Source organism: Otolemur garnettii, unplaced genomic scaffold (genome assembly GCF_000181295.1).
Source record: "Otolemur garnettii isolate 467f Iridium unplaced genomic scaffold, OtoGar3 scaffold00076, whole genome shotgun sequence".
In the NCBI taxonomy this organism is placed as follows: Eukaryota; Metazoa; Chordata; class Mammalia; order Primates; family Galagidae; genus Otolemur; species Otolemur garnettii.
Genome location: NW_003852471.1, coordinates 3,436,999 through 3,444,782, shown reverse-complemented (window position 1 = coordinate 3,444,782; position 7,784 = coordinate 3,436,999). Strand labels below are relative to the sequence as shown.

The following is a 7,784-nucleotide window of genomic DNA, read 5'->3' as shown; positions in this document are numbered from 1 at the left end:
GGCCTGGGCTAGATTCGAACCTGCTAGCAGTGTATGTCATTGCCTTAGCTGCTTGAGCTAAGGTGCTGAGCCCATGTCTTTGCTTTTCATTTTATCCTGGGAATGCTGTTTATATCACCAAGGAGGAGTAATGAGATGATGTGTTACTTAAGAGGAGAAAAATCTCAGAGAAATCAAGACTTAGGAAGCTATGGAAACGAAATTGCTAATTAGGTAAATTACAGCATTCTCTCAAGTATACTATATGAGTGATTGATTAAACCTCATTCCAGAAAGTGCCATTATGAGTTCAAGAGCTATTTATTGTATCTACTCCGCTAGCCACAACTGATCTCCAATGGATCAAAATTATGCCATTGGCTTTTTATTTAGACTGACTTGTTATTTTAAATAGCTCTTTGTTTTATGCAATTTGAATTTTGTTCTCCAGTAGATTCTAAAACTAGCTTACTTTTTGATTTAACTTTTTATGTCGATAGTGGACTGTGTTTTTGGCTCAGATATTTAGTTGAGAATTAAAGAGCTTTTGTTCTTTCCTTCTCCATTGTACGAATGCACATACCACATTTATAGCCTTGTACTTTCTGGAACTTACTAATAGGATAATCAGTGGTTTTAAGCAATTTAAAGAGTACAGAATCACATGAAGGAAATATAATTAAGTGATTATAATGGAGGTAAACACTGAGGTAGTGTTTAGAAAATCAAGACTATTGAAATGGGCTCAGCACCCATAGCAACCGAGGCTGGCAGGTTCAAAACTGGCCTGGGCCTGCTAAACAATAATGACAACTGAAACAGAAATAGCCAGGCATTGTGGCAGTCGCCTGTAGTCCCAGTGACTTGGGAGGCTGAGGCAAGAGAATTGCTTAAGCCCAAGAGTTTGAAGTTGCTGTGAGCTGTGATGCCATGGCACTGTACCAAGGGCAACATAGACTTTGTCTCAAAAAATAATAATAATAAAATTTTAAAAGTATGACAATGAAGCCTTTTACTCTAAAATATGCTCTGTAGCTAAAACTTTTGGTTATGACACATGCATAGAGATGGAATATATTAGGTAGATGGATGAGGTAAACAAGTCAACTGAGTTGGTGCAAGACTGTAGTAATTGGAGAGGGCAGGGATAATCTGAGAAATCCAGGCCCCTCCATAGGCAAGGAGCATCAGCTCCAAAAAAATTGTGACAGTAGGATCCCAGAATTGTTAGATCTTATGAGTATCCTAGTGAAGCTGGAAGTTCCTTTTATATTTCCTGATTTTAAAAAAGGACTTATTAGGATGTCTTTAATGGGCACAGTGTCACGTGCCCGTAGTCCCAGCAGTTCAGGAAAGCTGAAGCAGGAGGATTACTTGAGGCTGAGAGTTTGAGGCTGCAGTGACTGTGGGTGCCTGTGAATAGGCACTGAATTCCAGCCTGGACAGCATAGTGAGACCCTGTCTTAAAACATATATATGACAAAACTGTACATATGGAGAACAGATGTGTAGTTGCTAGGAGTTGTAGGTAAGGAGAAGGTAGGTGAATGTAAGTGTATAGCAAGAGGGAGTTTGGGGGGATGAAGGAACTGTTTGTGTCTTAATTATGGTGGTTGTGATTTTGAAATGTATGCATGTGTTTTAAAATTTATACAACTATACACACAAAATTTCAGTTTTACTGCATGACCATTTAAAAGTAAAATTTATTTTAAAATCTTTTTTTTTCTTTTTGAGACAGTCTCACTATGTGGCCCTCAGTCGAGTGCCATGGAGTCACAGCTCACAGCAACCTCAAGCTCTTGGGCTTAAGTGATTCTCTTGCCTCAGCCTCCCAAGTAGCTGGGACTACAGGCGCCTGCCATAATGCCTGAGTATTTTTTGGTTGTAGTTGTCATTGTTTGGCAGGCACAGGCTGGGTTTGCGCTCTGGTGTATGTGGTTGGTGCCCTAGCTACTGAGCTATATGTGCTGAGCCTGAAATCTTTTTAAAAACCTAATTTTTCCTAAAATCTAATCCCTAGGTAAATTTCCTTCAAAATGTATGATATACAATTCTTTTTTTTTCTTTTTTTTTAGACAATCTCAAGCTGTTGGCCTGGTTAGAGTGCTGTGGCATCATAGCTTACAGTAACCTCTGACTTGGGCTCAAGCTATCTTCTTGCTAGTTTTTCTATTTTCAGTAGAGATGAGGTCTCACTTTTGTTTAGGCTGGTCTTGAACTCCAATAATGTCAGGTCTCCAATAATGAGTTCAAGCAATCCACCCATCTCAGCCTTCCAGAGTGCTAGGATTACAGGCATGAGCCACCGTACCAGCTAATAAAATTCTTGACTTTGGCACCCCTTTTGTCTTAAATGGAACAAGTTGTTACATTTGGTGGATCTTGCATATCGATAGACAAATGGAGCAAATTTGAACTTATTTTCAAATGTTGGGGCCATAGTAGTAAATGGTGAAGTACAGGGACTAGTAGATTCACAGGGAATTAGTTATTAAAAAGAACAGAAGGACAAGCTTAAAGGCTTTTTTCTTTTTAAAAACAAAACAAGGGAGAAATGGTACTGTATGCTTTCTTTGTCAATTTAAGAACTGTATATATGCTTTTGTGTGGAAAGTCAATTTACAAAATACTCTGTGAACTTAAAATTTCTTATTTGGCATATATCTTATACTAAATTTCACTTCTAATTTTATTGAGATTTGCTTAGAGGCCAAATATATTTGCTTTGACTATATAAATTTATCAATGAAAGAATCCTAGACCTTCACGGATTATAGCAGCCTCTACTTTTACTTTTAGTGTGTTCTTAAAAACTATAACTTGAGAAAGAAAAATAGAGAGCAAATACAAGGGGCTGTTCTGTTCCTAGAAAATTAAAAATGAAAAATTTCAGAACCCTCAATTTCTTCTGCTCTTTTAAATATAATTATAGGCAAATCTTGCATTTTATACATGTTCTTTAATTTCATTCTTTCCATTCACTCTGGATTTCACTTTTTCATCTGCCTGATGTCCAGTGGTCATAAATTAAAGCTACAGAATAGATAATTTCAACATGGCTAAAGATTTCTTTTTTTAGACAGAGTCTCAAGCGTTCACCCTGGGTGGAGTGCTGTGGTGTCACAGCTCACAGCAACTTCAAACTCTTGGGCTGAAGCTATTCTGTGGCCCAGCCTCCCAAGTAGTTGGGCCTACAGGTGCCCGCCACAATGCCTAGCTTTTTTTTTTTTTTTTTTAGTTTTGGTGGTTGTCGTTGTTTTAGCTGGCCCAGGCCGGGTTTGAACCCGCGAGCCTTCAGTATATATGGCCAGTGTTCTACCCACTGAAATACCGGCACCGCCAAGATTGGCTCTTTTCAATCACTGTAATTTCTTTAAAGCTCATCCAAGTTGTTTCATGTATCAGTGGTTTGTTCCTTTTTATTGCTTAAAATTAACTCCATTTGTTAAATATACCATAATTTATTTTTCTGCACATCCATTGAAAGAGATTCGGGTAGTTTCCAGTTTTTTAGTGAAATTTGGGATGAATTTGTTATATTAGATGTCTTAGTAGAGATGTTTGGGAGACAGTTCTTGAGAGAAGGTATGAAAAATTGAGGAGATGGTCCATGTTTTTAAAGGCATAGGCTGTTTGGAGTCACAGAGAAACTCCATGTACTCAGCATTAAGAAGGTGGGAAGAAAATGGAGTGACAGAAAATCACTGTGTGAAAATAAATCTTCATTTCTCTGGGATAAATACCCAGGAGTACAAATGCCAGGTTGTAAGATAAGTTCATTTTTAGTTTTGAAAGCCAGACTACTTTCAAGTGGCTGTGCCATTTTATCTTTTTACCAGTAATATATAAATAGTTTAGCTTGTCTGCTTCCTTGGCAGCATTTGATGTTCTCAGTATTTTTTATTTTAGTTGTTTTCATAGTTGCATAGTTCCTTAATTTGTATAGCATAATAAAAATTATACCAAAATATTGGAATAATTGTATTAGGGGTAATACCATATGAAAAGGATGAAATCGCTGAAATGCAACTAGTGGCTTATACCCTGCATTTTCATGTGATAGTTTGGAATGTTCATTGTCAGCTGTTTTAGAAAAGTCTGAATTCAGCTTCTAAAAGGAAATTTAGGGGTATCTCGATATAGGTTATACAAAAATTAAATAGAGGAATTTCCTATGATAGCATGAGAATGGTGATTTATCATATATGTTTTCATTAAAATGAATTTCATGCCTAGCCAGAATGTATTAAAAAAATAAAAAGTCATTCACTTTTATCTGTTCAGTAATAGAAGCCTTAGAGTTAGCACAGGATGGGAATGCTAAATCTGTTGGCCTCATAGCCTCAGTCGTGTTTGCTGGCCTGAGTTTAAACCCAGTGTTTGAGGGCAACATGGCCCTTAATAGCAAGTCAGCTGCTCCGTCAGGTACTTTCCACCCCTGGAGAAGACCTCACATTAGTGGAGTTCATGCAGTGGCATATCGTCTCTAAACATGGCACCTTCCGGAGGGTAACCCCTTAGGTAGGGAAAGTAAGAAATTAGGAAGCTCACATGGACTTTGTATTTACCGTATTTTTGCATTGCATGCTATCTTTTAAAAATCTATTTTCCAAATAAGATATGACTGTTGTATAATCAAATCTGCATTTTCTGGGAATTCAGCTTGGATATTTTGAGCAAATGCTTAAGGGAGAGATTTGTAGAGTAAAAGAAAGGTCTGTTTCACATCTGGTGACCCCGGGCCAATCACATATTACTATTTCAATTTCCTCTACTATACAGATGAAAGTCTTGGATTGGATGGTGGGTGTCTAAATTTCCTTCATAATCTAATTGATGAATTAGAGAGCTATGCAAAATTGATAAAGTAAAGGGAAGGCCTGACAATTATTTAGAACAGAAACTCTTGACTGTTTGTTTTCCCACCTGTGATATTATGATACACACACATACACATATATATGTATATATAGGTAGACAGACATATGTGTTTTCATCCACAGATCCTGCCTTATAATTCCCGTATACCCTTTGTTATAATGCCGGCTTCAGGAAAGAGAGTCTGTCTCTCTCTCTGAACTTTTCCTGCCCTCCTTTCACCTTCCCACAGCAGGGCTCTAATCTGATTGCAGGTCATAAGCCTCTCATTCCAGCACCCTCCAAAGGGGATCCTGCCCCATATTCTTTAAGGAATGCTTCTCACAGAAGGTGAGAAGACTCTGGACAGGCCTTAATTGTTTCTCCACTCGGTCTGTTAGTCATGCCTACCTATTCAGTGAAGTCTCCACAAAAGGACAGGGTTTGGAGAGCTTCTGAACACCTAGAGGTACCTGGAGGGTGGGACGTCTAGGGAGAGCAGGGAAGCTCTGCATCCCCCTCTGCCTTGCGCTGTGGGTCTCTTTATCGGTATCCTTTGTAATATCCTTGATGTGACAATAAACCAGTAAACATGTTTTCCTGAGTTTTGCCTGCAGCTCCAATAAGTTAATGGAATCCAAAGAGAGGATATTAGGAAACAACTTGAAACGACTTGGCCAGAAGTTCTGGAGGCCTGGACTTTTGACTGGTATTGGGAGAGAGGGAGGAGTCTTGGGGGACTAAGCCCTCAACCTGTGGTCTCTATCTCTAGGTAGATAGTGTCAGAATTGAATTGGAGGGCACCTAGCTGGTCTCTGCTGTAGAACTGATTACTTACTTGGTAGCGGAGAGAAACTCCCCTTCTCACCCCACTCCAAATTTGGTCACAGATGTGTTCTGTATTGACTGTTATTACAGTAGGAGAGTTGGAAAAAAAAGTTTGTGTCCTTTCTCCTCAGACTCACACTGACTTTCAGAAGACTAAAATTAATTTCTATGCTATGAGAGAGAGAGAGCTAGAGGCGCACCCTACCCGAGGATGGCTGTATCAGGCAGTGCTTCTTAATTTTTCTGCCTCTTCTGATGGTAGAAAAGAGTGAACTACAGCACAAATGGTCTGAGCACCTAAGCCTGTAAAACTTGAAATTTTGTTAAGTCTAATTTTTCTTTTTTGAGACAGAGTCTCAAGATGTCCCCCTGGGAGTGCCCGGGTGTCATAGTTCACAGCAACCTCAAACTCTTGGGCTTAAGCGATTCTCTTGCCTTAGCCTCCCAAGTACCTGGGACTACAGGCACTTGCCACAACGCCTGCTATTTCTTGGTTGTAGTTGTCATTGTTGCTTGGCGGGCCTAGGCTGGATTCAAACTGAACCGAAGTCTAATGTTTTAATCTTAAAAATGTTTGAAAATTTTGCCCTCTTTACATTGTATTTATATTTTCATTAAGATATTTCCCTGTAAGTTATTGAGTAAAATGGATTATTTCGGCAAGTTTGTATATCTTCTGTATTTGCGCATCCTTTGACGTACCACCATATAGAGAGATGGAGATGGAAAGGGAGAATACAAGTAGCCAGGTGGAGTATGTATGTTCCCAGATCTCAAGGATGCAGCTAAAAATATGTATCTTTTGCCTCAGGAGTGTCTGGTTAACATAGAAAAGAGAGCCTACTTGCTGTAGGTGTATATCAGCATCTGGGTAATACTATGTATAATGGAAACCGTTCTTGCTTTTGAACTAGACTTGAGTTTGAATCTTTCTTCTAGCACTTTTTAGCTTGAGATCCTGTTTCATTGCATATAACATAGGAATAAGCTTGGCCTGTCTTGGAGAGTGATTTTTGAGACTTAAATGAGATGTCATGTGTTTTTCCTGGGGCTTAAAACAGACACTCAGATACTAGCTATTATATCCTGTTGATTACTGTTACATGCTCTTTTTTTTTTTTTTTGGAGACAGAGCCTCAAGCTGTCCCCCTGAGTAGAGTGCCCTGGCTTCACTGCTCACAGCAACCTCCAGCTCCTGGGCTCAAGCTAGTCTCCTGCCTCAGCCTCCCAAGTAGCTGGGACCACAGGTGCCTGCCACAACGCCCAGCTACTTTTTGGTTGCAGCTGTCATTGTTGTTTGGCGGCCCAGGCTGGATTCGAACCCGCCACCTTAGGTGTATGTAGCTGGCACTTTAGCCACTTGAGCCATAGGCACCAAGCCTGTTACATGCTCTTAATCTCTGCATTCATGGGAGCACTAGACAAGATCTTGTAGCCACTAAAAGAATATTTTGTCATTTTTTTAGGTCTTTGCTCAAAAATCATGTTTATGAAACTTGAAAACCAGCTGTGCCATCTTGATCATATGCAGTCTAACAATTAAGTCCTAGAAAAAGTGCCACATACCTCATTGCTGAATGTCACTATGGGAACTTACCCCACTCCCCTTGGGAAGCTATGCACTGATGCCAGTGTCTAGTCCACCCTTCAAAGCAATTTTGAAATTTTTTTTTCTGGAGTGGCCATAAGGATTGTTGTCCTCTTAACCCTTGATTTCCTGAATGTCATCAAAATGTCTTCCTTTCAATATTTTCTTTATCTGTGGGTAAAGGAAAAAATCATTGGGGGCCAAAGCAGAAGAGTGTGTATTGGGGGGGGGGGTGTTCCAATACAGTTATTTATTTACTGCCTGAAAACTCTCTCACAGCAGTTGTGATGCACAAGCCATGAGTTGTTGGCAAAAAGTTCAGGTCATTCTTTTTTTTTTTTTTTTTGAGGCAGAATCTCATTATGTTGCCCTTGGTAGAGTGCCATGGTATCACAGTTCACAGCAACCTCTAACTCTTGGGCTTAAGCGATTCGCTTGCCTCAGCCTCCCAAGTAGGAAGGATTACAGTTGCCGACCACAGGGCCCAGCTATGTTTTGGTTGGAGTTGTCGTTGTTTAGCAGGCCCAGG

At 39.6% G+C, this 7,784-nt stretch overlaps 1 protein-coding gene across 1 annotated transcript in view; it reads left to right on the top strand.

Annotated features, from left to right (window-relative positions):
* SLC33A1 (solute carrier family 33 member 1) overlaps window positions 1-7,784 on the top strand; it is a 24,314-nt gene that overhangs the window by 2,858 nt on the left and 13,672 nt on the right. The gene's annotated exons all lie outside the window — the stretch shown is intronic.